The sequence below is a fragment of the Ovis aries genome, chromosome 3 (genome assembly GCF_016772045.2).
Source record: "Ovis aries strain OAR_USU_Benz2616 breed Rambouillet chromosome 3, ARS-UI_Ramb_v3.0, whole genome shotgun sequence".
NCBI lineage: Eukaryota > Metazoa > Chordata > Mammalia > Artiodactyla > Bovidae > Ovis > Ovis aries.
Genome location: NC_056056.1, coordinates 201,309,076 through 201,335,999, shown reverse-complemented (window position 1 = coordinate 201,335,999; position 26,924 = coordinate 201,309,076).

Below are 26,924 nucleotides of genomic sequence, written 5' to 3'. Positions count from 1 at the left end.
ACCAGGCAAACAAGAAGAGAGTGGAGTGAAATATTTAGAGTGTTGAAAGAAAAAACCACCAATTTAGCATTCTGTACTCTGTAAAATTATCCTTCAAAAGTGAAGGAAAAAAGATACTTTCTCAGACTAGCAACAATTGAGAGAATTTTTGGCCAGTAGAACTGCCTTATAAGATATGTTAAAAGAAGTTCCTCCAAGAGAAAAATGATACATATCAGAAACTCTATGTACATAAAGAAAGGAATATCACCATAGAAGGAATAAATGAAGGTGGGAAAAAACCTTTTATTTTTCTTATTCTTAACTGAACAGATAACAGCTTGTTTAAAATAATAGCAATAATGCATCCAATATTGAGCATGTGTGTGTGGTATGTGTGTGTCTTCACTTATGCATAAGTGCAATGAATGGCAGCAATGACACAAAGTTTGGGAAGGAGAAATAGCATTATTCTGTTATTGGAAGGTACTTGCACTGCCCATGAAGAGGTATAGTGTTATTTGAAAGTGGACTTGGACTCATCATAAGTGTGTATTATAAACTCTAGGGCAACCAATAAATGCTGGAGAGGATGTGGAGAAAAGGGAACACTCTTGCATTGCTGGTGGGAATGTAAACTGATACAGCCACTATGGAAGATGGTATGAAGACTCCTTAAAAACCTAGGAATAAAACCACCATATGACCCAGCAATCTCACTCCTAGGAATATACCCTGAGGAAATAAAAACTGAAAAAGACACGTGTATGCCAATATTCATTGCAGCACTCTTTATAATAGCTAGAACGTGGAAGAAACCTAGATGTCCATTGACAGATGAATGGATAAAGAAGCTGTGATATATATGTACATTGGAATACTACTCAGTCATAAAAAGGAATGCATTTGAATCAGTTCTAATGAGGTGGACAAAACTAGAACCCATTATACAGAGTGAAGTAAGTCAGAAAGAGAAATGTAAATATCAGATACGGACACATATATATGGAATCTGAGGAGATGGCACTGATGAATTTATTTTCAGGGCAGCAGTGGAGAAACAGACATAGAGAACAGACCTATGGACCAGGCGGAAGGAGAGGAGGGAGAAGGGGAGATGTATGGAAAGAGTAACATAGAAATTTACAATACCATGTGTAAAACAGATAACCAATGGGAATTTTCTGTATGATTCGAGAATTCAAACAGAGCCTCTGTGACAGGCTGAAGGGTGGGGTGGGGAGGGAAATTGGAGGAAGGTCCAGAAAGGAAGGAAAATGGGAGTACCTACGGCTGATTCTTGTTGATGTATGACAGGAAACCACAAAATTCTGTAAAGCAATTATCCTTCAGTTAAAAATATATATATATATATATATATATATATATAATCTTAAAAAGAAGAAGAAGAAAAGGAAGTGTAGCTGAAATGCACAGAATGGAAGAAAAGCATTCATATAAAATGCTCATGTGTGTTCAATCTTGCAAACTCTCTGTGACCATATGGACTGTAGCCCGCCAGGTTCCTCTGTCTGTGGAGTTTTCCAGGCAAGAATATGGAGTGGGTTCCCATTTCCTACTCCAGGATGTTTTCCCAACTCAGGGATCAAACCTGCAACTCTATGTTTCCTGCACTGGGAGGTGGATTCTTTTACCACTGTGCCACCTAGGAAGCAGTTAAAACCAAAAGAGGTGGAAAGAGTGGGAGACAAAAGTAAAGACAAAAAAAAAAAAAAGACAGAGAGAGAGAAAGAGAAACAAATTAAAAAGTTACAATTACAGTAGAGATTAATCCAACTATATTTGGAGTTCAAGAAGATATCAGGGACAGAGATATAAATAGGAGAGCCATCTGCACGTAGATGTTGTTTAAAGCAATTAAATTAGATATAATTACACAGAAAGAGGGGGTAGGTAAAGGATAGTCAATAGCCTGGAATCAAGCCTGAGATCATTCCAGCTTTTACTCCAGTTAGAGTTGAAAAACAAGGAATTGCTGTGGAAAGAGGGAAGCAAATAAGCAAGGTAAGGAAATCCAAGTTGAAGGGGGAAAACAAGTTTGACCAGGCCACCCAGCTGGGCCAGTCTTCATCCGGGGGATATTTGTTCACTTACAAATCAAGTTGGTGATGGCCACTGTTAAATATTATTGTCAATATTTTTTTGAAGATGGCTCAATCAGTTCAGTTTAGTCACTCATTCATGTCCAACTCTTTGAGACCCCATGGACTGCAGCACACCAAGCTTCCCAGTCCATCACCAACTCCTAGAGCTTGCTCAAACTCACGTCCATTGAGTCAGTGATGTCATCCAACAATCTCATCCTCTTTTGTCCCCTTCTCCTCCTGCCTTCAATCTTTCCCAGCATCAGAGTCTTTTCAAATGAGTCAGTTCTTCCCATCAGGTGGCCAAAGTATTGGAACTTCAGCTTCAGCATCAGCCCTTTCAATGAATATTCAGGACTGATTTCCCTTAGGATTCACTGGTTGGATCTCCTTGCAGTCCAAGGGACTCTCAAGAGTCTTCTCCAACACCACAGCTCAAAAGCATCAATTCGTTCATGTTCAGCTTTCTTTATGGTCCAATTCTCAAATCCATTCATGACTACTGGAAAAACCATTGCTTTGACTAGATGGACCTTTGTTGGCAAAGTAATGTCTCTGTTTTTAATATGCTGTCTAGATTGGTTATAACTTTTCCTCCAAGGAGTAGGCATCTTTTAATTTCATGGCTGCATTCACCATCTGCAGTGATTTTGGAGCCTAAGAAAAGAAAGTCTGTCACTGTTTCCATTGTTTCCCCATCTATTTGCCATGAAGTGATGGGACCAGATGCCATGATCTTCATTTTTGAATGTTGAGTTTTAAGCCATCTTTTTCACTCTCCTCTTTCACTTCCATCAAAAGACTTTTTAGATCCTCTTCACTTTCTGCCATAAGGGTGGTGTCATCTGCATACCTGAGGTTATTGATATTTCTCCTGGCAATCTTGATTCCAGCTTGTGCTTCTTCCAGCCCAGCGTTTCTCATGATGTACTCTGCATAGAAGTTAAATAAGCAGGGTGACAATATACAGCCTTGGCATACTCCTTTTCCTATTTGAAACCAGTCTGTTGTTCCATGTCCAGTTCTAACTCTTGCTTCCTGACCTGCATATAGATTTCCAAAGAGGCAGATCAGGTGGTCTGGTATTCCCATCTCTTTCAGAATTTTCCACAATTTCTTGTGACCCACACAGTCGAAGGCTTTGGCATAGTCAATAAAGCAGAAGCAGATGTTTTTCTTGAACTCTCTTGCTTTTTCCATGATCCAGCAGATGTTGGCAATTTGATCTCTGGTTCCTCTGCCTTCTGTAAATCCAGCTTGAACATCTGGAAGTTCACGGTTCATGTATTGCTTGAAGCCTGTCTTGGAGAATTTTGAGCATTACTTTACTAGCATGTGAGATGAGTGCAATTGTGTGGTAGTTTGAGCATTCTTTGGTATTGCCTTTCTTAGGGATTGGAATGAAAACGGACCTTTTCCAGTCCTGTGGCCACTGCTGAGTTTTCCCAATTTGCTGGCATATTGAGTGCAGCACTTTCACAGCATCACCTTTCAGGATTTGAGATAGTTCAATAAGAATTCTATCACCTCCACTAGCTTTGTTCATAGTGATGCTTTCTAAGGCCCACTTGACTTCACATTCCAGGGTGTCTGGCTCTAGATGAGTGATCACATCATTGTGATTATCTTGGTCGTGAAGATCTTTTTTGTACAGTTCTGTGTATTCTTGCCACCTCTTCTTAATATCTTCTGCTTCTGTTAGGTCCATACCATTTCTGTCCTTTATCGAGCCCATCTTTGCATGAAATATTCCCTTGGTATCTCTAATTTTCTTGAAGAGATCTCTAGTCTTTCCCATTCTGTTGTTTTCCTCTATTTCTTTGCATTGATCACTGAGGAAGGCTTTCTTATCTCTTCTTGCTGTTCTTTGGAACTCTGCATTTAGATGCTTCTGTCTTTCCTTTTCTCCTTTGCTTTTCACCTCTCTTCTTTTCACAGGTATTTGTAAGGCCTCCTCAGACAGCCATTTTGCTTTTTTGCATTTCTTTTCCATGGGGATGGTCTTGATCCCTGTCTCCTGAACAATGTCATGAACCTCTGTCCATAGTTCCTCAGGCACTCTATCTATCAGATCTAGTCCCTTAAATCTATTTCTCACTTCCACTGTATAATCATAAGGAATTTGATTTAGGTCATACCTGAATGGTCTAGTGGTTTTCTCTACTTTCTTCAATTTAAGTCTGAATTTGGCAATAAGGAGCTCATGATCTGAGCCACAGTCAGCTCTTGGTCTTGTTTTTGCTGACTGTATAGAGCGTCTCCATCTTTGGCTGCAAAGAATATAATCAATCTGATTTTTCTTGTGTTGTTGGAAGAGGGTGTTTGCTATGACCAGTGTGTTCTCTTGGCAAAACTCTATTAGCCTTAGCCCTGCTTCATTCCATATCCCAAGGCCAAATTTGCCTGTTACTCCAGGTGTTTCTTGACTTCCTACTTTTGCATTCCAGTCTCCTATAATGAAAAGGACATCTTTTTTGGGTGTTAGTTCTAAAAGGTCTTGTAGGTCTTCATAGAACTGTTCAACTTCAGCTTCTTCAGTGTTACTTCTTGGGGCATAGACTTGGATTCCTGTGATATTGAATGGGTTGCCTTGGAAATGAACAGAGATCATTCTGTCGTGTTTGAGATTGCATCCAAGTACTGCATTTCGGACTCTTTTGTTGACCATGATGGCTACTCCATTTCTTCTATGGGATTCCTGCCCGCAATAGTAGACATAATGGTCATCTGGGTTAAATTCAGCCATTCCAGTCCATTTTAGTTCACTGATTACTAGAATGTCAGCGTTCACTACTGCCATCTCCTGTTTGACCACTTCCAATTTGCCTTGATTCATGGACTTAATATTCCAGGTTCCTAGTCACTCAGTCATGTCTAATTAGTCACTCAGTCATGTCTAATTCTTTGCAACTCTTTGGACTGTAGCCCACTAGGCTCCTCTGCCCATGAGGCTCCTCCATCCATGGGATTTTTCAGGCAAGGATACTGAAGTGGGTTGCCATTTCTTCATCTAAGGGATCTTCCTGATCCAGGGATCAACCCACATCTCCTGTGTCCCCTGCACTGGAGGCAGATTTTTTACCCAAAATACATAACTAATAAGAATATGCTGTATAGTACAGGGAACTCTACTCAATGCTCTGTAATGATCTATATGAGAAAGATATCTAAAAAGGAAAAAAAAGAGTAGATATATATGTATGTATAACTGATTCACTTTGCTATACACCTGAAACTAACAAAATATTGTAAATCAACTATATACCAATAAAAAATTTTAAATGTATATTTTTTAAGTCAATATGAGCCTTGCTCTTTTTTTAAAAAACCACTGGACCGCCAGGAAACTCTGGACCTGGCTCTTAAGGAACAAATAAATTTTATTCTAAATACAAGTGTCAAAAAATTTTCACCAGCATTTACAGGTACAAGATAGACAATCTTTAGATCAGGGTTCTCTCTGACTTAAAAAGAGTTAAAATATTGCTTCCTCCCTGAATAACCTGACTTTGAACGTGCCCAAATCTTAAAAGGCTTTATTATTCCCATAGAAATTTATACCAAGATACGTCATGGTCAAACTTGTGAAAACTAAAGACAAAGAAAAATCTTGAAAGTAGCACCATATCAATAGGGGAAAAGCATTCAAAATACACTGGATTCCTCATCAAAACCATAGTGGTTAGAATACAATGGCACAGCATTTATCATATACTAAAAGATAAAGTTGTAAATTTAGAATTCTATATCTAGCAAAAATATCTTTTAATAATAAGGGAAAATCAACACATTCTCAGATGAAGAGAAACTAAGAAAGCTTGTTGCCAACAGATATATTCTTTTTTGCAGTGGATTTATTCTAAAATAAGTTATTTAAACAGAATAAAATTATTAAAAATATAAAAATAGATGGAAGAAAGAACACAGTAAGAAAAAATAATATAGTAGACTCTCTCCTTTTGAATTTCATAAATTATGTCTGATGATTAAAACAAACAAAAAAAATATAACATGGCAGAATTTGGTTCTGAATATATATAGAATAAATATTTAAGAAATTATGTTATAAATGAGAAGGGGTAAAAAAAGGGAAGTAAGGTTTCTACACTTCAATCTAGCTGATAATAGGATGATAGAAGTACACTGCAATAAGGTATGGATGTGCAATGTAGTAATACTTAAAGAAACCACTTTAAAAAACTATGCAAGAAGATTAAAAACATAAGTAAATAAAACTGAAATTCTAAAGATGTTCAAGTAAACCATGGAAAGGTAGAAAAAAAGAAGCAGGGAAACAGAAAACAATGGAGAGAACCAACAGAAACAAGAAACACTAAATGACAAATTTATTCCCGAATTCATCAACAATTATTTTTAATTTAAGTGGTCTAAATACACCAATTAAAAGATAAAGATTACCAAAGTCTGTTAAAATATGACCTAAATAATTCTATGCTGTCTTAAAGAAACTTCAAATGAAATGGTATAGGCAAAAAGTAAAATGGTATGGGCAGTAAGTACAAAAAAATAAATGGATAAAGATGTATCATGCCAACATTAATCAAAGGAAAGCCTGTATGAAATATCAGGTAAAGTAGATGTTAAAGCAAAGACAATTAAAAGAGATAAAGAGGGATATTATATAATGATAAAAGGGTCAATTGACTAAGAAGGCATAGAAATCCTAAATATATATGCACAAAACCAAAGAACAGGAAAGTGTGTGAAGCAAAAACTAACAGAACTGAAAAGATAAAGAAATAAATCCAAATTATAGTTGGAGACTTCAACACCCCTCTCTCAATAATTAATAGAGCAATTAAATACAAAATCAGCAGGATATGGAAGAACTCAGTAATACCACTGACTAACAGGATCAGTAATCATCTATAGAACACTCCATTCAACAACAACACAATATACATTCTTTTCAAGTGTTCATGAAACATATATTAAGATAGAATAAATCCTGGGCCATGACACAAACCTCAAGAAATTTAAAAGAATCTAAATCAGAATGTATTCTCTGACCACAAGGGAATCAAACTAGAAATCAATAACAGAGAAAAAGAAAATTTCCAAATACTTATAACCAGAACAAGACACTTTTAGGTAATATGTGGGTCAAAAAAGAAATCTCAAGGAACAATTTAAAAAATACATTGAACTGAAGCAAAATGAAAATAGAGCATACCAAAATTTGTGGGACACAGCTAAAGCAGTGCTGAGAGAGAGATTTATAGCATTAAATGTGTATATTAGAAAAGAGAAAAGCATCACATCAATAATTTTAGCTTTCACCTGAAGAACTTGGAAGATGAACAGCAAAATAACTCAAAGCAAGTAGAAAAAAGGAGATAATAAAGATAAACGCAGAAATCAATAAAATTGAAAACTAAGACAATAGAGAAAATCAATTATAAAAGACTTTTTTTTCTCAAAAGTCAATAATATTGACAAGCCTTTAGTAAGACTTACAAAGAAAAAAGAGAAGACTGAATTATCAGGAACAGGAATGAAACTGACTATATTACTACAGATTCAGAAGATTTCAAAAGAATAATAAGGCAATACTACAAACAACACTATACATGCATTTAACAACTTAGGTGAAAGGAACCAATTCCTTAAAAAAATGCACAAACTATCATAGCTTATACAAAATTAAATGTGTGAATAGTCCTAGAGTTATTAAGAAATTAGACTTCACATTTTGAAAAATTTCCAAGAAATGAATCTCTAGGCCCAGATGGCTCCATTTGAGAATTATACCAAATATTTAAAAGAGAAACAGCACCAATTCCACCCAATTTCTTCCAGATAATGCAAGAGAAGGAAACAGTTCTCAATTCATTTTATGAGGCTAGTGTTTAGTATTACTAAAACTAGAAAAATAAACAATAGGAAAAAAAACCCTAAAATCCAATGTTTCTCATGAATGCAGACACAAAAATCCTTATTACCAAATAGAACTGAAACTAAACAGGACCTTGGAGGACTTCTGGGCACCAAAAACCTTTTCTGTGTCTCTTATTTTCTTTTTGGACATGCCACAAGGCATGCAGGATCTTAGTTCATGGACCAGGGATCAAACCCATGCCCCTTTGCAGTGGGTTAACCATTGGACAGCCAAGGAAGTTCCCCCACCTACCATTTCTTCATTAGAGGAAATAGGCTTCATTCAGCCTCCTTGACCTTCCCTGAGTTCCAACAAGCAGAAACATTTGGGAAGCAAGGGGATGCAGAAACAAAAGAGGAACAGACAAGAGACAATGGTGCAGCACTGGAGCAGGGTCCAAGTTCCCCCTCAAGAGATACTCATAATAATATCTTTGGGCTGATTTGCAGATATTGAAACCTCTACTACATGGGAGAAGTTAATTGTATGCTGCCCGCAAGGTTTGTAGATCCCAGATTGGTTGGAACCAGAAGGTGATGATGCTAACTCCGACTTATCTCACCACTAACCAATCAGAAGAATGTCCCCAGCTGATCCTGCCTTCCTTGAACAATTACTATAAAATTCCTCACTACCCGCTCTGTGTCAGGGCATACAGTTTTGAGGGCATTAGCCCACTGTGGGTTCTTTTGCCTGGCAAAGAAACAAAGATATTCCTCTCTACTTCTCCTAAACTCTGTCACTGAGATTTATTTCAGTGTCAGGGTACAAAGGCTAGATTCAGCTTCACAACCAGAAATATTTAAAAACAATTATACACCATGACCAAGTAGGGTTTATTTCAAGGATGCAAGACTGGTTCAATATTTGAAAATCAATAATGGTAATTCATCAAATTATGCTACACACAAAAATCCTCACATGGCATGATCAATGCATAAAAAGTATTTGACAGAGTTCAACATCATCTATGAAAACAATAGCAAAATAAACAAAAAAACCTCTCAGAAATATGGAATGGAAGGGATCACCCTCATTCAATAAAGAACATCTACCAGAAAAAAAAAAATCAAAATTACAGTTAATGGTGAAAGACTGAATGTTTTACCCCTAAGATCAAGAATAAGCCAAGAATGCTCACTCTCACTGCTCTTATTCAGTGTAGTATTTTAAGTTATAGCTAGTATAATAAGGCAAGAAAAAGAAATAAAAGGCATGCAGATTAGAAAGAAAGAAAGCTGTCCTATAATCAGATAACATGATTGTGTACATAGACAACCCCAAGGAATCTACAAAAACTTCACCTAGAACTAATAAGTGATTCCAGTAAGGTCACAAGACACAAGATAAACATACAAAATTCAATTGTATGTATGTATACCAGTGGTCCGGAGAAGGCGATGGCACCCCACTCCAGTACTCTGCCTGGCAAATCCCATGGACGGAGGAGCCTGGTAGGCTGCAGTCCATGGGGTCGCTAGGGGTCGGACACGACTGAGGGACTTCACTTTCACTTTTCACTTTCATGCATTGGAGAAGGAAATGGCAACCCACTCCAGTGTTCTTGCCTGGAGAATCCCAGGGATGGGGGAGCCTGGTGGGCTGCCATCCATGGGGTCGCACAGAGTCGGACACAACTGAAGAGACTTAGCAGCAGCAGCAGCAGCATACTAGTGGTCATGTATGGATGTGAGAGTTGGACTGTGAAGAAAGCTGAGTGCTGAAGAATTGATGCTTTTGAACTGTGGTGTTGGCGAAGACTCTTGAGAGTCCTTTTGATTGCAAAGAGATCCAACCAGTCCATCCTAACGGAGATCAGTCCTGGGTATTCATTGGAAGGTCTGATGCTGAGACTGAAACTCCAATACTTTGGCCACCTCATGAGAAGAGTTGACTCATTGAAAAAGACCCTGATGCTGGGAGGGATAGGGGGCAGGAAGAGAAGGGGACAACAGAGGATGAGATGGCTGGATGGCATCACCGACTCAATGCACATGAGTTTGGGTGAACTCCAGGAGCTGGTGATGGACAGGGAGGCCTGGTGTGCTGCAATTCATGGCATCGCAAAGAGTTGGACATAACTGAGTGACTGAACTGAATTGAACTGATACTAGTAATGAACAAATAATACCAAAAATTAAAAATACAGGGACTTCCTTGGTGGTCCAGTAGTTAAGACTCCATACTTCTACTGCAGGAGGAACAGATTCAATCCCTAGTTGGGGGAACTAAGATCTTACATGCCATGCAATGTGATCAAAATGTTTTAAAATTAAAAATACAGTATTATTTAAAATTGCTTTAATAGAAATAGAGTTACAGAGACAAAACAAACTTAACGGTTACAGGCGATAAATGGGTAAGGATAAACTGGAAAATTGGGATAAACATATACACACCACTAATAAATACATATATAATAACTAAGAACTACTGTATAGCACAGAGAGCTCTATTCAATACTCTGTAATGACCTATATAGGAAAAGAATCTTTAAAAAAGTAGACATATGTATATATATAATAACAGATTCACTTTGCTGTACACCTGAAACTAACATGATTTTTTTTGTTGTTTAGTTGCTAAGTCATGTCCTACTCTTTTGTGACCCCATGGATTATAGCCCTCCAGGCTCCTCTGTCCATGGGATTTTCCAGGCAAGAATACTGGAGTGGGTTGCCATTTCCTTCTCCAGGGGATCTTCATGACCCAGGGATTGAACCCAAGTCTCTTGCATTGACAGGCAGATTCTTTACCCCTGAATCAACGGGGAAGCCCTAATCAACTATACATCAATAAAAAAAATTTTTAAATAACTATAATCTTACAGTAATGACCTAAAAAAATTATTTTCAAAAAAACAATATTTACATGTAGATCTTATATGTACAGAGCTTGTATGCTGAAACTAAAAAACACTATTGAAAAAAATCAAACAAGACCTAAATAAATGAAGAGATGTATTTTGTTCCTGGATGGAAAGACTCAGCATGGTAAGGATGTTCATTTTCTCCCAAATTAATGTAATTCCTATCAAAATCTCAGCAATGTTTTTTTAGATATAGACAAGATTATTCTAAACTGTATATGGAAAGACAAAGGAACTGGGATAAGTTAAAATTGTTTGAAAAAAAAGATTAAAGTGAGTATATTAGTCAGTAGGGCTTCTGAGGTGGCGCAGTGGTTAAAAAAAAAAAAAAATCCTCTGCCAGTGCAGGAGAGGTAAGAGACGCCGGTTCGATCCCTGGGTCTGGAAGATCCCCTGGAGAAGGAAATGGCAACCCATGCCAGTATTCTTGCCTGGAGAATTCCATGGACAGAGGAACCTGGCAGGCTACAGTCCATGGACTCGCAAAGAGTTGGACACAACCTGAGCACACATACAGGCAGTCAGCGCTCCTGTAACAAAAGAGCACAAACTGGGTAACTTAACAGAAATTCATATTCTCACAATTCTAGAGGCTAAAAAGTCCAAGGTAAAGATTCCTGCAGGGTTCAGTGTCTGATGAAAGGCCTCTTTCTGGCTTGTATATGGATTGCTATGTCTTCACCTCTCATGGCCCTCTCATGGCATGGTGTCAGGGTAGAGAGAGAGAGCTCGCTGATGTCTCTTCTTATAAGAACAATAATTCTGTTGCATCAAAGCCCTACGCAAAGATCTCACTCAACCTTAATTACCTCTTTAAGGAGAGGTAATCAACATATACATTTGGGCAGTAGTGGGGACAAAACCATTCAGTCCAAATCATCACAAGAAGTCAGTTTACATGATTTCATTATTTACTAGATAGCAGCAGTAATCAAGACTGTAGTTTTGGCAGAGAGATAGACACACAGATCAATGGAGCAGAACAGAGAATGCAGAAACGACCCACATGAAAATACCCAAAAGATTTTTAACAAAGGTACAAAAGCAATGCAGTAGAGGAAAGTTACATTTTTCAACAAACGGTGCAGGAGCAATTAGATATCCATGGAGGAAAAATAAAGAATCTTCCTGCAATGCAGGAGACCCCAGTTTGAGTCCTGGGTCAGGAAGATCCCCTGGAAAAGAGATTGGCTACCCACTCCAGTATTCTTGGGCTTTCCTGGTGGCTCAGATGATAAAGAATCCACTAGCAATTCGGGAGACCTGAGTTCGATCCCTGGGTCAGGAAGTGGGTATGGCAACCCATTCTAGTATTCTTACCTGGAGAATTCCCATGGACAGAGATCCTGGTGGGCTACAGTCCATGGGGTCACAAAAAGTTGGACACGACTGAGCAACTAAGTACAGCATAGCACAGGGGAAAAGTATAAATTTTGATCTAAGTCTCACTTCTTTTTTAAAAGTAATTCAGAATGGATCACACAATTAAATGTAAAACATAAAACTATAAAACTTTTATAGGAGAAAATCTTCAGGATCTAGGGCTAGGCAAAGAGTTCTTATACTTAACACCAAAAGCATAATCCACAAGGAAAATGGATAAATTTGGCTTTATCAGCATTAAAAATTTTGCTCTGTTAAAGACCTTGTTAAGATGAAAAAGCAAGTTATAAGCTGGAAGAATATATTTGCAAACTGCACATCCAACAGAGGACCAGTATCTAGAATGACTCACATCTTCAACATGCAAGTATCCTTTGACCCAGTCAATTGCGATCTGGGTATTTACAGCAGAGAAATAACACATGTTCACGCAAAAGCTTTGGACGTGAATGTTTACTGCAGCTTTATTCATAATGGCCCTGAACTGGAAACAACCCAGATGTCTTTCAATGGATGAAAGGTTGAACCAACTGTCATACAATTATACCATAGAATACAATTCAGCACTGAAAAAGAACAAACTATTAGTACATATAGTCTCCAGAGAATTATGCTAAGTGAAAAAAAAAAGCCAATCCCAAAATGTTACCTACCGTATGATTCTAACTACATAATATTCTTGAAATGACAAATACCAGGTTTCTGGAACGGTTTCCAGGGATTAAGGGGGAGTGGAGCAAGTGAGCATGACTGTAAAAGGGTGACATGAAGGACCTTTGGTGGTTTGATGAACACCTTCAGTATCTTGACTATATCACTGTCAATAACCTGATGGGCACAGTAGTGGAGAAAGCAATGGCACCCCACTCCAGCACTCTTGCCTGAAAAATCCCATGGATGGAGGAGCCTGGTAGGCTGCAGTCCATGGGGTCGCGAAGAGTCAGACATGACGGAGTGACTTCCCTTTCACTTTTCACTTTCATGCATTGGAGAAGGAAATGGCAACCCACTCCAGTGTTCTTGCCTGGAGAATCCCAGGGATGGGGGAGCCTGGTGGGCTGCCATCTATGGGATCGCACAGTCGGACATGACTAAAGTGACTTTAGCAGCAGCAGCAGGCACAGTAGAGTATTATTTCCTAAGATGTTACCATTAAACTAGGTAACAAGTACACAGAATTTCTCTGTATTATTTATTACAACTCATGTTGAGTCTAAAATTCTCTTAAAATTAAGATTTTAATTAAAAAATGAATGTTCAGACATTTCTAAATGTCCTTATGAATCTGACATTCTAATTGTCACCATGAGTTGTGTAGATATCTCTCTGGCAGTACTTTTCAAAATATAATCTATGGAACAGGGGTCCACTTCAAGATGCTAGTAAATAGTGAGTGGTTAAGAGGGTTGTTTCTACTGTCAAATATGTGTAGAATGAGCATTAATGTAATAATGAGAACAAAAACATTTTAAGAACTTTAAGTCATAATTTCCAATCTAAAACATGGCCAGAGTCCTTTCCCTTCCTTTTGTTTTCCCTTTCTTTACTTTTTTAACATTTATTTGTATTTAGTGGACTATGCTGGACCTTAGTTGCGGCACTCAGGATCTTTGATCTTCGTTGCAGCGTGCAAACTCTTAATTGAGGCATGTGGGATCTCCTTGACCAGGGATTGAACCTTGGCCCCCTGCACTTGGACAGCAGGGCTTTAGCCACTGGTCCATCAGGGTAGTCCCTCCATTCTTTTCACTTTTCCTTAGGAGGACCTAGTAGCATCAACCAGGGGTCCACAAAACCCAGTTTGAGACACGCTCCTATTATAAACAGTCAGTTCCTTTGGCACAGGATGCAACTTTGCATTTTCACCTTCAGCCCTCTCTCCGACCCTCTCTGACTGTGGAGGTAAGTTCTGATTGGTGCCTTCCATTCCACCTTTTTCTCTTGGGTTCTCAGTCCTCCCTTCTGCATTCAGAGCTCCCTGAGGGCAAGAACGTTGTCCTCTTCCTCAGAGCTAAGCAAGCACTTGCTTCTACCCGCCTCTCCCTTTCTCCAGCCACCCTTCTGACTGGGCCAGCGTTACTCATCTCAATCACTCTGCTGAGGTGAGCCACCGTCGCCCCAGCCTTCCACCACCGTTCCACTCCCCTTTGGTGATACAAGTCATGTCATTCTGGTGACTGTCACCTCCTCAACATGGGACACACAACGTGGTCAGAGAGGACCCCATTTCTCCTGGCCAAAGTCGGTGTAACACCCAAACCAAGCTAACCAAAGTTTGTCCCTGGAATTATCCAATTTGGAGTTGGAAGAGAAGGAGTCTTGCCTCTTAGGTCATAGAAGCTAGAGAGATGTAAATCTGAGCCATGTTATCAATTTTGAGAAAGTCTGTCTGTGGTAATCAGAGTTAATGAACATAACCAGTTCTGACGCCAGTCATTCGGATCTCTGGGATCCTGTGGACAGCTCCACTCCTGGACTTCCCAATGACTTTAGCTAATATATTCTTTTTCCTTAGGTGAGCTCAGGCTGGATTTCCAACACTGCAACAAAAAATTATTTCCAACTAATACCTCTCATTCAGCTTCTCATTCATTCCTGATCACCCTAATAAATAGCAAGGATTGGAGTTTTTCATGCACCATTTTACCCTATTTGGATACATTGAATACACTTTTACATTTTGATTTAAACCTGATGAGCTATCCAGATACCTCCTGTATTCTTGCTTCATGAATGGGATTGAGAACAGATGTGTTCTGATGAAAAGAAGTCAGGAAAAGACTGAAGCCTGGAGGGATGTCATGTGAGGACGTGAGGCAGCTGATGAGGAGACTAAGTGACTGTGGAGAGTCAGGTAGAAAAGGTCTCTTAACAGAGAGTGTGACCCCTCAAATTCATACGTAGTTGTTATTGCTTAGGTGCTAAACTGTGTCCAGCTCTTTTTCGACCCCATGGACTGTAGCCTGCCAGGCTCCTCTGTCCATGGGATTTCCCAGGCAAGAATACTGGAGTGGCTGTCATTTCCGACTCTAGGGGATCTTCCAGACCCCAGGGATCAAACCTACATCTCCTGCGTTGGCAGGCAGATTCTTTACCACTGAGCCACCAAGGAAACCCAAATGCATACATTTGTTCTTCCAAAACACTATACAGGATTGAGCTGGTTACAGTCAACCAGAGCCCAACAACAGCAGGGAAGGGGAGAAGCAGGTAGAATGGACAGGGAAACCAGGGAAGAAGTAGGAGAGATTAACATTTTAGCCAGTGCCTAATACGTGCCAGACACAGGCTCAAAAATGTCGAATGATGATTAGCCCAAGGTGGGTTCAGGATTCAAACAAGGGTCTGTTTGCCTCCAGAGCCAGTGCTCTTTACACTCTGACGTGGAGGGAAGAGGGGAAGGGGTTCCTGGATCCCAGGATCTGCTGATGGGGTGAGAGTGAAGCTGGCTGAGATGACGGCAAAACCAGGTCAGCTTCAGAGCCACTTCCCTAACTGACCTGCACACAAGGCTGCCTCTCTCCTCTCTGGAACAGAAGAAAGCTCCCGGCGGTAGTCTCCTGGTGGGTTGTTGGAGCCTAGGGCATTTGAGGACCTGATCAGAATTGGGATAGAGGGGGTGGAGGCAGATATTTCTATGGAACTAGGTTGTCAGAAACTGGAGAAGTGTTCAAGAAAGGCACTACTGTACACGGAGATGGGGATGGATGTGGTCATAATCTTGTCTCTTAGTCCCCAGCGAAGCCAATGACCCAAGGCTGTTGGCAAGGGGGTGGGGAAGTGAAAAGAAACAGCATTTTCACGAAGAGTCCGGAAGTGAGGAATCGGGTTCCATATTACATAATCTAAAAATGCCCCCACCACCCACCCCCACCCCCACGCACAGGAGAAGGAAAGGGGAAAAAAACTCCCAGAAATCACACAGTCAAGGCAAATGCAGCGAAATGGCTCATTGGTTACTGTGGCAACCGACTCTTCCCTGCTCCTGCTGCTTATCCCACGATCCCTCTGTCACCCTATTTTTAGACTGAAGACAACGAATGAAAACGGCTTTAAAATATTTTTTTTTCTTTTCTGTATGTTGAAGACATGCATAACCTTTAAAAAAAAAAAGATTCAGAAAGCTGAGCTCCAGTGTAGGGGCAAGTCCTCCGGTCCTGATATAAGGTGACCCTTATTTCTCTGAGACTGGAGCACCTCCGTGGAGGAAGGAGGGTGCTGGGTTTCCTAGGAGTTAAGGGGCAGCAAATAAGGAGGAGAAACCTGAAGAGACTGTAAGGAGTACTAAGAGTATAGCCACACATGCAAAGCAAGGTGGAGAAACGAAGTCATTAAAAATATATAGAATAACAGTTTTTGAGGAATGAGAGGAGTTTTGAACCATCTGGCTAAGAGTGACTATGTAACTCACTTCACCTCCAGATTTGCCTGTCCTCATATGGAAAACACTGGAGTGGGTTATCTCCTGCTCCAGGGGATCTTCCCAACCGAGGGATTGAACTCAACCCAGGGATCTTCCCAACCCCGGGATCGAACCCACATCTCCTGTGTCTCCTGCATTGACAGGTGGAGTCTTTATCACTAGCGCCACCTGGGAAGCCCATATGTGAAATAAAGGGAATGGTGGTCTTTCTGAATCTTAATAACCTCCAAGATTCTGTAAACCTCTAACATAAATGATCGTATCATTTTTAAATTAGCTGCAAAGGAGCTTAACCTTGCAAAAGAGCCAAATTGTAAGAATCCACTAGATTTTCCCTGAGAAACAATCCCAAATCTTGTTACTATATTTGGTTTTATTCCAACTGTGATATTTGAGGAATGTCATTGTGGACTATCTCTGTCTTTTATTCTCCCGGAAAGAAACTTTAAAACAAACAAACTTTTTGCACTGAGGAAGATGAAAAATGAAAAAAATATGTATTTTCCTCCTAAAAAACATGAATGAGCGCAACATACACTTAAACATACTTTCAAAAGAAAAGGGGCCTCCTACAAGTCAACGGCCACTAACTTATCAACGAAAATGCAGAGCAATAGACATGGTCTGTGGCAAAAGATAGAGTAGGGTGTGAGGAGGGGAAAAGTGGAGAAAGCTAGCTGAAGGAGGAGAATATCTAGCCTAGATATAAGCAACATGCTTGATTCAGTTGATTCCTCACAGTGGTAGAACAGGGCCCATGTGTCCACAGGGTGGGAAGGCTCAGTAATAAGAGCCCACTTCAGGGCTGAGTGGAGAAAACAGAAGGAGAGTTTTCCCCACAAGCGGTTGATGGGGAGACTGAGGTACAGTCCATCATGCATGAGCATTACTGCAGTGCTTGTTAAAAGTCCACATGCTCGCTTGCTTAACATCTGTCTTCTACACTGGACACTAAGGACTGCGGCCTTCATATAGGACACGCACCACATCTATCTTATTCATCCATCTATCCTGAGGACCCAATGCCAGGCCTAGCACACAGTATCAGGCCTAGGAACAGTAAGAATTTGTTGAATGAATAAACATTATAAAGCATGTCCATACCGTGTTGAATGAAGTTCCCCCCAACCAAATTCATCAATTCGAAAGCATCAGATCTTGACCTTTGCTGGTGGCTCAGACAATAAAGAATCTGCCTGCAATGCAGGAGACCTGGGTTCAATCCCTGGGTTGGGAAGATCCCCTGGAGGAGAGCATGGCTAACCACTCCAGTATTTCTTGCCTGGAGAATCCCCATGGACAGAGGAGTCTGGTGGGCTACAATCCACGGGGTCACAAAGAATTGGAAACTACTGAGCAACTAAGCACCCCCAAATTCGTGACTGCTTTGGAACCACAGAAGGTGACCTTACGGGGTCAGGACAGGTTCTCAATCCAATGACTGGTGTCCATACAAGAAGATCACATGGGGGGCTTCCTTAGTGGCCCAGTGTTAAGAATCTGCCTGCCAATGCAGGGGACACAGGTTCAATCCTTCCTTTGGGAAGGAAGATCTCACCTTGCCAAGGGGCGGCCAAGCCTGTGGGCCACAACTGCTAAAGCCTGCATGCCCTAGAGTCCATGCTCCGCCCTGAAACTTGCGCTCTGCAACAGGAGAAGCCATCACAATGAGAAGTCTATGCACCTCAGCTAGAGAGTAGCCCCCACTTGCCCCCACTTGCCCACGCAGAGCAACCAAGAGCCTGGGTGCTGCAATGAAGACGCAGCACTGCCAAAAATTAATTAATTAATTTAAAAAAAGAGAAAAGAGGGTCATATGGATGCAGAGGCAGATATTGGAGTGCTGCCTCTACACTGAGGAGTCTTGAGGATTGCCAGCAGCCAGCAACAGCTGGGAGAAGGACATGGAACTGACTCTCTCCCCAGATCTCCAGAAGGAACCAACCCTGCTGACGGCTTGGTTTTGGATGTTTGGCCTCCAGAGCTGAGAAAGTGTAAATTTCTGTTGTTGTAAATCACCCAGATTGTGGTCATCTCTCATGGCCACCCTAGGAAACTAACACAATAGCCTGTGTGTTCCGGCCACACTTCCACTCACTTATTACTCCTTTTGTTCAGTCTCAGAGTCTCCTACATTCCATTCATACCACCAAAATTCTCAAATTTTCTACTCTAATTAAGCAGTTAGAAGTAACAGAAACCCAAATTGCTTTTAACGATAAAACATTTATTGCTTGCTATCTGTAAAATACAGAGTGAGATGAGCTTCAGTGATGATAATGAGGAATCACGTTCGTTCCAGCCTCTCCTGCTTTGCCTTCCAAACTGTAATTTCACCTCAAACTGGCTCCTTCCTGTGGTCACAAGATGCCTACTTACAACTCTCTGGGCTACAATTTTTTTTTCTCTTATGTATTATTTATATCTGTGTAACAAGTTACATTAAACCAATGATAATCGTTTATTATCTCCCAAAGTTACTGTGGAATTCTGAAGTGGTTTAGTTATTGGGTTCTGGTTAGGCATTTCTCCTGAAGCTACAGTCAGATGTGAGCCGAAGTTGCAGACACAAAGGTCTGCCTACAGCCGAAGGACCGACTTCCAAAGTGGTCTGTTCATATGGCTGATAGACTGATGTTGGCGAGTTAGTTCCTCTCCATGTGGGCTTGCATGCAGAGCTACAAGCATCGTCATGACATGGTGGCTAGCTTTCCCCAGAAGCAAGATGTCAAAGAGAGCAGGAAGGAAGCTGCAATGGTTTTAGCCTCCAAACTCATGCACCATTTCTTGCATGGTATTCTATTATTCTGTTGTTCACACAGTTCAGCCATGATTCAGTATGGGAGGAGACTATGTAAGGCCTGGATCTCAGGAGGCCGTTTGAGGAACGGGCTACCACATCTCTGTCCTAGAGAAGCAAGTCTGAGTCACATCCTAGAGTTTGCTCAGAAGGATAAGGAAACATCTTTCCCAGAAATCTCCAGAAAACTTTCTTTCTCCCTAATTAGTCCATCCTCAAACCATAAAGTGTAGCTAAGACTTGGGATTGAGCTAATCTAAGCCTGTGCTCAGTTCAGCTGAGTCACTCAGTCAGGTCTGACTCTTTGAGACCCTGAAGACTGCAGCACACTACATACCCTGTTACTGGGGCTACACAGAGCATGGACACACGAAAATCTGGGTGGGTGCCAGGAAAATCTGGAAAGACACCATAATCTTTGCCAGATCCCATGGCTTGACCCCAAGAACTTCTATGTCAATAAATGCTCTAGTATGTATGTCTGGGGGCTTCCCTGGTGGCTCAACCCACTGCAGTATTCTTAGCTGGAAAATCCCATGAACAGAAGAGTCTGGCAGGCTACATTCCATAGGGTCATAAAAGAGTCAGACATGATTTAGAAACTAACAACAACAATCTATGTCTGAAAAAATAAGGACTTATTTAAAAACTGGGTTTCCCAGGTGGTACAGTGGTAAAAAAGCCACCTGTCAATGCGGGAGACTTAGTGACGCTGATGCTGTTGTTCTCAGACCCATACTTTGTGAACCTCTGCTTTAGAACACAGTAGTTTACAGAGAGGCTCTGACATCTGAAAACCTAAGATGGAATTCTGCCATATGTCAGCTGAACAGTCTTGGGAAACTACTTGACTTCTCTAAGCCTCAATTTCTTCATCTGTAAAATGGGTGATAATAATGCTCACTTTAGATACAGAGGTAGAAGGATTAAATGATATCATGCATGTGCACTTTAATATCGAGCCTTGTGAATTGTCAATATTTGATAAAAGGTAGTGGTGTTAGTATAACAACTATAATTATCAACATTATTATTTCTTTGCAGGTTTTATAGCTTGCAATCAGGCCATAAGTTACTGTAACATAACAGTAGGGAAGACTCCCCTGAGAAATCTACAACCCTAGAGATATGAGTCTTTGGTCGAGTTGTGTCTGTTAACTATTTCAAAATGGAAAATAGGAAAGAAAATGGAGGAAAGTTCTGTTCCTGTTCAGAGCTGACTGTTTTCTTCTAAACAGAGCAGTGAGAAACTCACCCTTCCTACCACAAACACCACACCTGCCTCAGAGATGCTCAGTAACTTTTCCCAGGACTACAGAGGAAAGGACTCATCTTTCATCCATCAGAAGAACAGTTTTAGCTCGGCACAGGCAGTGCAGACACAAAGACAAGTGGACCAAAAAAATCAAAGACATTCAAGAAAAAATAAAACTAGTGGCAATGAGTATTTTGGAAATAGAATTAAGAATATTTTTTTAACTTTACCAGTAATTATGAATAAATGCTGAGGATTCCCTGGGTCACTGTAACTTCCTTGTTGCTACCATTACTTGATTTAACTGCCAGCCCAAAGCAAACTGAAGGGGACTTAGGCTAATTTGGGGGAAGATAAGACTAAAGAGATGGGCATACCAGACCAACTGACTGGCCTCTTGAGAAACCTGTATGCAGGTCAGGAAGCAACAGTTAGAACAGGTCACGAAACAACAGACTGGTTCCAAATAGGAAAAGGAGTACATCAAGGCTGTATATTGTCATCATCCTTATTTAACTTATATGCAGACTGCATCATGAAAAACGCTGGGCTGGAAGAAGCACAAGCTGGAATCAAGATTGCTGGGAGAAATATCAGTAACCTCAGATATGCAGATGACACCACCCTTATGGCAGAAAGTGAAGAGGAACTAAAGAGCCTCTTGATGAAAGTGAAAGAGGAGAGTGAAAAAGTTGGCTTAAAGCTCAACATTCAGAAAAACTAAGATCATGGCATCTGGTCCCATCACTTCATGTGAAATAGATGGGGAAACAGTGGAAACAGTGTCAGACTTTATTTTGGGGTGCTACAAAATCACTGCAGATGGTGATTGCAGCCATGAAATTAAAAGATGCTTATTCCTTGGAAGGAAAGTTATCACCAACCTAGACAGCATATTAAAAAGCACAGACATTACTTTGTCAACAAAGGTCTATCTAGTCAAGGCTGTGGTTTTTCCAGTAGTCATGTATGGATGTGAGAGTTGGACTATAAAGAAAGCTGAACACCGAAGAATTGATGCTTTTGAACTGTGGTGTTGGAGAAGACTCTTGAGAGTCCCTTGGACTGCAAGGAGACCCAACCAGTCCATCCTAAAGGAGATCAGTCCTGGGTGTTCACTGGAAGGACTGATGTTGAAGCTGACTCCAATACTTTGGCCACCTGATGTGAAGAACTGACTCATTTGAAAAGACCCTGATGCTGGGAAAGATTGAAGGCAGGAGGAGAAAGGGACAACAGAGGATGAGATGGCTGGATGGCATCACTGACTCAATGGACATGAGTTTGGGTAGGCTCTGGGAGTTGGGGATGGACAGGGAGGCCTGGCATGCTGCAGTTCATGGGATCACAAAGAGTTGGACACGACTGAGCAACTGAACTGAACTGAAGACTGAAGAAAGGAGGAGATGACACAGGAACAGTCATAAGACGTGAGCTAAGATTAAAAAGAGGTTACTAATGCCTAGCAAGGAAGGGTAGGAAGTTAATGAAATATATATTTATATATGCATGTATATATTTATATATGTTAAATATGGAAATTCTAGAAACTTCTGTTGGGGAAGTAGTACAGAATAACGGGTAAGGGTAAGCAGGTTTCAGTCGTGTTTCTGCTATTCATAGGCTGTATGCCCTTGAAGAAGCTCTACAATCTCTGAATCTCAATTTTTCATATATAATGATGACAATATTATTGTTATTACTGTTGTCATTTTGACAGGTATGTTTAAGGATTGTATACCCCATCCACGGTCTCTTCTACTCTCATGATTCTCATTCAAGCTGAAGAATATAACTCCCAATCATAGTGGTTGTAAATAAAGTAAAGGAAAAATAAACTTGCCAGTTGGAGCAAACACTCTTAGAGGTAATGAACATAAGGAATCTGCCTTAAAGAGGCAGCTAAAGAGGAAGAAAGATTAAGGCACTGATGACTTTTAGGCAGACTGTCGAAAGCAGTAAAGAGTCTGAGATTTTCTCCTACCTTCCAGCTAACCATGTAGTCCACCACAGTTTCATGGACAGAAGACAACAGATTTCGGGGTCAGAGACAAAGGACTTTTTACTCACAGCACAGTGAGTAATGTGAATATCAGCAGATTTGCCTTGGTTATCCTCACTGTCAAGTCCAACAGGGGTGCCATGATGGAACCAAAGACACCTGCACACACAGTGGTTGCTTTACAGGAGAAAAATCTGTGGCCTACAGCCAAGCACTTTTTCTCTTTTAATGTGGACTATTTTTTAAGTCTTTATTGAATTTGTCACAGTATTGCTCCTGTTTTATGTTTTGGTTTTGGGGCCACCAAGCATTAGGGTCTTAGCTTCCCAACCAGGGATGGAATCTTACACCCCCTGCACTGGAAGGTAAAATCCAAACCACTGGACCACCAGGGAAGTCCCAAGTCCAGAACTTTTTGATCAAGAAGCAAATCATACAGCAAGCAGGAAATAAAGATATTTAAAATGAATTTTAAATAAAAGAAACACTTATGGGTATTTTGAAGTTAGTTAGTCCCCTTTCCTCTAGAGAGCAAGGTAGTCACATTGTGGTCACTTAGGCAAAAGAGTTCCAGAAAAACATCTATTTCTGCTTTACTGACTGCCAAAGACTTTGACTGTGTGGATCATAAGAAACTGTGGAAAATTCTGAAAGAGATGGGGATACCAGACCACCTAACCTGCCTCTTGAGAAATCTGTATGCAGGTCAGGAAGCAACAGTTAGAACCGGACATGGAACAACAGACTGGTTCCAAATAGGAAAAGGAGTACGTCAAGGCTGTATATTGTCACCCTGCTTACTTAACTTATATGCAGAGTACATCATGAGAAACGCTGGACTGGAAGTAACACAAACTGGAATCAAGATTGCTGGGAGAAATATCAGTAACCTCAGATATGCAGATGACACCACCCTTATGGCAGAAAGTGAAGAGGAACTAAAAAGCCTCTTGATGAAAGTGAAAGAGGAGTGAAAAAGTTGGCTTAAAGCTCAACATTCAGAAAACGAAGATCATGGCATCCGGTCCCATCATTTCATGGCAAATAGATAGGGAAACAGTGGAAACAGTGTCAGACTTTATTTTTGGGGGCTCCAAAATCACTGCAGATGGTGACTGCAGCCATGAAATTAAAAGACGCTTACTCCTTGGAAGGAAAGCTATGACCAACCTAGATAGCATATTCAAAAGCAGAGACATTACTTTGCCGACTAAGGTCCGTCTAGTCAAGGCTATGGTTTTTCCAGTAGTCATGTATGACTGATCCAACCAGTCCATTCTGAAGGAGATCAGTCCTGGGAGTTCTTTGGAAGGAATGATGCTAAAGCTGAAACTCCAATACTTTGGCCACCTCATGTGAAGAGTTGACTCATTGGAAAAGACTCTGATGCTGGGAGGGATTGGGGGCAGGAGGAGAAGGGGACGACAGAGGATGAGATGGCTGGATGGCATCACTGACTCGATGGACATGAGTCTGAGTGAACTCCGGGAGTTGGTGATGGACAGGGAGGCCTGCCGTGCTGCGATTCATGGAGTCGCAAAGAGTTGAACACAACTGAGCGACTGAACTGAACTGAGACCTATTTAGTTTCCTGTGTAGCTAACTCCAAAAACTGTTCAATGTCAGAAGATGTATAAGCCTTGCAGACTGGTACGCTCAGCAAGAATGTCTAGAAAATTCAAGGCCCATGGCAGATTGCCTCTACCAATAGAGCACTCACACTTCCTAAGGGTCTTTTAAGTCCCAATAAGTCTGCTGATGCTCTATTCATATTTTTATAGGTATTTTCATTTATTTAGAGTTGGAGTGGCCCATCATCAAGATAGGAAGACAAGTCAGTTTTTAGAAAGTATAATAAAATATTGACTTGCCACATCGCCAATGTATATGCATATTATTTCAAATAACACAGGATATATGGGGTTCAGATTCCTACCAGTAACCTCAATTCTGAAGTATCTTTTATAAGTTCCTAATAAAAACCCAGTGAAGACTGCTGATGCTCAAGAAAGATAAGACTGTGGTAACTTTTTATTGTTCTTGTATTTCTTTTAGAATTTCTAGGCTATATCATGTCATCTCAACAGAAACTTATATATCTGAATACTGCTCTAGCTCTTTATAGAAGTAGTTTTACAAACTAAAATTTAATATCATGCCCTCTTTTATGAATCAAAACTTTGTATAGAGAGAATTAAATAAAGAGCATCTTATTTAGTTGAAGATATGCCTACTTCATATCAATGTCTTGATCAACATTCCCAAGGATTCACAATATAATTTTTTATTTACAATTTAGCTCCAGGAAGACATTTGTCCAATATGCTTTTTCATAATAGACATAAGAGAGATGTAATCGTAACCTTGGCTATGGGAAAACCTGAGACTATGTCTTGAACTTAAAAGTAGACATTTCCCTCCGTCCAGGTTTTCTAGAATATTTATTCAGTGACTCATTGCTTTGTTTTCATCCTTATATTTTTATTTCGGTGGTTTTAAAGAATTATGGTACATTGTCTCAAATCATTTTTTGAAAGTAGGCAAAGTAATAAATGAACGAACAAAACTACCCAGGTTTTGGTGAGGGGGTTAATTTGTTATTGTTAGTATTTTGCCAAAATACCCACAGACCTTTTTAGTTTAAGGCATAATCCTCAAATTAGTTTAAGATTTATAAAATGTAAATTGAGCTTCCAAGAGTTAATTAGCATGCCTTATATTATGAATTTTCCTGACTGTGCTTTTATTGGGGTTTAATCAGAGACCATTGTTAGAAATTCTAATCTGGGTTCTAAGCATTTGACATTGTTAAACAGCTGAATGAAAGAGAACATAAGAATTGCAAAGTAGAAAATACATTTATTTTTAAATTGAGTAACATTATAAATGTAACAACATTGAAATGCTAAGAAGCATTAGGCAGCTCCATCAGTTCCTGTTTCACAGGCCTTAATGCAACTGGAGAGCAGTGTCTGAGGCACCAGGGGGTAAGGATCTTCTTTCTGTCCCAGGGCAATTCCCTGGAATAACAGGGTAGAAGTTCCATGTACAGTTGAAAGACTCTCTGAGGACTATGTTGCTGGCTGTTGGGTTTGCTGAAAACACATCAGTGATAACAGGATGGCCATGGGCCAGTCATACACAGACACTCTCATCACCATGGCAAGGCCTAAAAGGTGCCTGGAACTACTAAGATGGGCCAGGAAGGCCCCTTTCCTTGGGCAACACATCCAGGCCAGCACCTTTCACCTAGACTCTGCCTTGAGCTAAGTTCTTCCTGAAGACCAGAGGAATGATCACTTAAAACTGTGCTCAGCCAGAGAACACACAAATCCTCAAAGGCATACAACTTTTCCTGGGGCCCTAGATCAGCCCCTGCTCTGCAGGCAACCTGGATGAGAGTGAAGACGCAGCCATAGTAAAGGGCAGCAAATGTACCTTCTCGTTACCAAAGCAGGTCCGTCGATATCCCATCCTGTTTCCCGGCGTCACCTGACTCCTTCACACCATCTGAGAATTTAGAGGGGGAGGGAGTTAGCTTCCCAAAAGTAATCTTTAATTAACTTTAATAATTTTAGCTTTTAATTTTAAAAATAAACATTTGTCATCCAATAATCTGTTGGCTCAGATGGCAATCTGCCTGCAATGCAGAAGACCCAGGTTTGATCCCTGGGTTGGGAAGATCCCCTGGAAAAAGGAATGGCTAACCACTCCAGTATTCTTGCCTGGAGAATTCCATGGACAAAGAAACCTGGCGGGCTCTAGTCAATGGGATCGCAAAGAGTCGGTCATGACTGAGTGACTAAAACTTTCACTCTTTCTTTTTTCTTTTCATGTGGGTTACACTGCAGGTATGCTCAGCGGCTCAGTCGTGTCCGACTCTTTGTGACCCCATGGATTAAAAAACAACTAACTTTGTGGTTAACTTCAGAGCAGTAACTTTGGAGTGGTTGAGAAAAGACCATCCTTTGCTGGGCAAAGGTGTCCCTACAACCCGCCTAGTGGGGCTGGAGCTGAAGGCAGGTGAGTGGCCCTCTGGGCTGCAGTGGTCACCAGAGTAGAGTGACGTGGCAGCCTCATGCCTAGTTCTCCAGCTTTGGACGTGAACTCAAGAAATACCCAGGTGGAAAAGAGAAAAAGACCAGGAAGCCAGAGCAAACGTGAGAGGACAAAGGGCATTTTTCTGCTTCCCTCTCCTGTTGGTGGCTG